We start from the raw sequence: 3490 nt of genomic DNA on the forward strand, positions 1-3490 counted from the left end.
GGTTCCGCCAAGGTTCTGCCTCGTGGCGGCGGAGTTTCATCCCGAAAGCTTGTTATGATTTTTTCTCGGACGGAAGACTTCATATAGCAGAAGATGGGCACCAGAGGCCTGCCAAGGGACGCACGAGGCAGGGGGCGCGCCCCCCACCCTCGTGGCCTGGGTGTGGACCCCCTCTGATCAGGACTTTTGAAGCTGTGCAGAATAGGTCTCTAATATCTGCTCCTTTTCCAGCCCAGAATTTCAGCTGCCAGCATTCTCCCTCTTCATGTAAACCTTGTAAAATAAGAGAGAATAGGCATAAGTATTGTGACATAATGTGTGATAATAGCCCACAATGCAATAAATATCGATATAAAAGCATGATGCAAAATGGACGTATCACAATGCAGCGGCAACCCCTTGCTCGATCGGTGCAGGGGCCGCACTGAACTCGGGGATGATCTGCAAAGGACCTGCGGAGGCGCGCGCAAGCAACTAGATAGGTCAGCCGCGAGGCGCAGATTGAGTAGAGCGGCGACCTGGTGATCAATTGGCTACTCGCAAGGTCAGGGTCAACGGTCGGTGATGAGGTGGCCGAGCCACCGAGGCCACGCGCATGGGATGCGCGAACAGCCGGCGCATGCACGCAGCCCACGCCCCAAAGGGGCGCAAGTTGCACATCACAACGCAGCTGGTCCATGGATCATGTGCGGCATGGCGCCAGGGCCGGCGGACCGATGTAGCCGAGGGGGGTGGAGATGAGGTGATGAAGGATCCTGATCAGATGAGGGCAACAATGGTCGGCGCACAGCGAAGGGCAGGCAAACACGCGAACAACGGCCGGCACGGGCTGCCACATCGTGCAAGGCCGCAGGATCGGGGAGGAGGCCGTGTGGTCGCGCCGGTGCTAGAGTAGAGGCGCACAAGTTTTGACGACATTGGTGGACGATGCAAACCGATCTTAGATCACAAAACCAAAAAGTAAACTTCGATCAAAGCGACCGGAGAGAGAGAGAGAGAGAGAGAAACCCGGATCAAAGGATCGGGAAAAACTCTCTAGAGCAACCGGTCAACACGACCGGCGAACGAACCCTAGGTATGGGCGGCGCTGCCCCCGGTGGTGGTCACGGTGGCCGACAGCTCCGGAGGCGGCGCACGAGGCGGAAGCAGTGGGCGGCGGCTAGGGTTTGGATCGGTTAGGTTGATCCTATGTTAGAAGGGATAGAGAGGGATTGGTGTAATCGATGTTTATTGCTTACGCCTCGTGGGTATATATATAGGATATGATCAACTTAGAGTACACGACAAAGTAGGAACAAATCTTAATATATCCTGTAGTTCCTAATCTCTACTCCTAATGAAATAGTTGGTAGCCTCGTACGGTTTATTTTCGTCCCACCTACCATGGTTTTATTTGGTACCTGCTCCCACCTCCCAATTTTGTCGGTTTTTTTCGTCGGTTTTTTATTCGCCCCCCTCCCACTGGCCGGACAAACCCAACGTTTATTTGGTAACACAATGAATTCACATATGGTGATTGATTTCTTCTTTGGTAACACAATGAATTCACATATGGTGATTGATTTCTTCTTTGGTAACCCAACTAACGGATGGTAATCAATCTTCAAATATCAAAACCAAACATACAAGGCAACAATTAATTCATTTTTTTCTGACCGGTTATTTTTCGTCTCCCCTCCCACATACCTTTTTGCTTCACCGCCCACATAAACCCATCGGATTAGTTACCATATAAAAGAATTAATCACAATCAATAAAGCATTGATGGGATATTTCCTTACATTGATGTGATTTTCATTTCTTATCATGAATCATACACGTCAAAAAAAGGTACAGCGTGCGAGTATCATGGGCACATGCCCTACAAATCCGAAAATGCCTATAAAAATTAAATCAGAATCAATCAAGCATTGCTGGTATATTTTACTTGTTTTGATGGGATTTTTGTACATGGTACCATTCAATCGATCCTCCCACCGCTGCCCTCCTCACGAGCCTGGACGGCCGATCCTCTCGACGTCTACCCTCATGTGTCCTCGCGTCGCCATCATCTTCTTCTCTCCGATCTCCTTGACTAGGAGGACTCCTCTGTGCCCCAGGCCCTGGCCGACGCCGGCGACTCCTCGGTACTCCACCCGCGCCATCACATCCAACGCAGGCGAAACTCCAGCTGATGCCACGGGATCCACATCCTACGCTCGTCGGCCATCTTCCACTCCGGCTGCTGCGTGGTGCAGCCGCTGCGGGAGGCAACCTGGCAGGGGCAGACGTAGCCGTCCTCGTGCAGCACGACCCATGCGTCTAGCTCGGCGGCGAAGTAGCCTCGGCCTCTGAAAGGCAGCATCCACTCCCCATGGCGCCTCCACTTGCAGCTCCTGGTGTCGACGGAGTACGTGCCGCGGACCGCCCTGCTCCACGAGGACACGAATATGGTGCGCCCGTCCGGGTGCAGCGCGTAGGAGAAGATCATCTCGTCCTTGGTGAAGGGCGTCGGCATGCTTTTCCAGGACCAGTAGGTGGGCAGCAGGTCGTCGTCTTCCGTCGTCGGTGGCTTCGCCATCGCCTCAAAGGACACAGGCCGCTCCATGAAGTGGAAGGCGAACGCGTACAACGCATCACCGGCGCCAGAGGTCAGGAAGGTGTTGGAGCCACAAAGTAGTGCGTCTCGAACGGGAGGGCCGACGGTGTCAGTGTCGTAGAAGAGGGTTCCGGCGTGTATGTTGCTCGTGGCGATTATGTTGCTGCCCAGGGCTGCGAACTACATGGCACGGCCACGCTCAGGTGACACTAGCCAGAGGACAGGGGGGCGCTGAGGTCGGGACTGTCGGCATCGATCTTGCGGATGGTGAAGCCCTTGTGCCAGTCGTCTAGAACCAGATAGAGGCTCTTCTCCTTGTTGCCGCTGCGGTCGTGGTAGTAGTTGGGCTCATCCTCCTCGCCCTGCCTTCTTTGCTTAGACATCCCGCCCCCAACTGACTGAATTCTGAAGTATATACCAGAAAAACACGTACGCAGACGAAAACACTCGAATAGATTGGACGTAGCTGGCTAACCACGGTTGATGTAGTATCGATCTACTAGAAGCAACACGGATACGCGCAAGCAATTGATACACACGGGCATGCCTCGTGCCCGCTGATCTTTCTATTGGTCTCTGGGTGTACTGTTTATAGGGGTGCAGGGTAATACGTATATATAGCTATAGCTAGGACTTGCAACATAACCAATTTGGGATGGAACTACTGATCCTACTTGGTGATGGATTCATGCACAAGCCGGACATGAGACGTGCTTTTTTTCTTGAGGGAAACGCCACCACCGCCGCCGCCAGCGCAGAACCCTAGGGCAGGGCGCTAGGATCCCCAAAGCAGGGCGGGCAGCGAGGAGCGGCGCAAGGAGGCCGTGTCGGTCGTTCCCGCCACCAGCGCTAAACCCCAGGTATTTACGTTCCGTGTCCTCCCCGCACTCTACGCTGATACATCAGCGAGGA

At 53.8% G+C, this 3490-nt stretch overlaps 1 pseudogene; it reads right to left on the minus strand.

The window, feature by feature from the left end:
* Positions 1 to 1970: 1970 nt before the first annotated feature.
* Positions 1971 to 3219, minus strand: LOC125522818 (annotated as a pseudogene).
* Positions 3220 to 3490: the final 271 nt, after the last annotated feature.

The sequence above is a fragment of the Triticum urartu genome, chromosome 7 (genome assembly GCF_003073215.2).
Source record: "Triticum urartu cultivar G1812 chromosome 7, Tu2.1, whole genome shotgun sequence".
Lineage (NCBI taxonomy): Eukaryota > Viridiplantae > Streptophyta > Magnoliopsida > Poales > Poaceae > Triticum > Triticum urartu.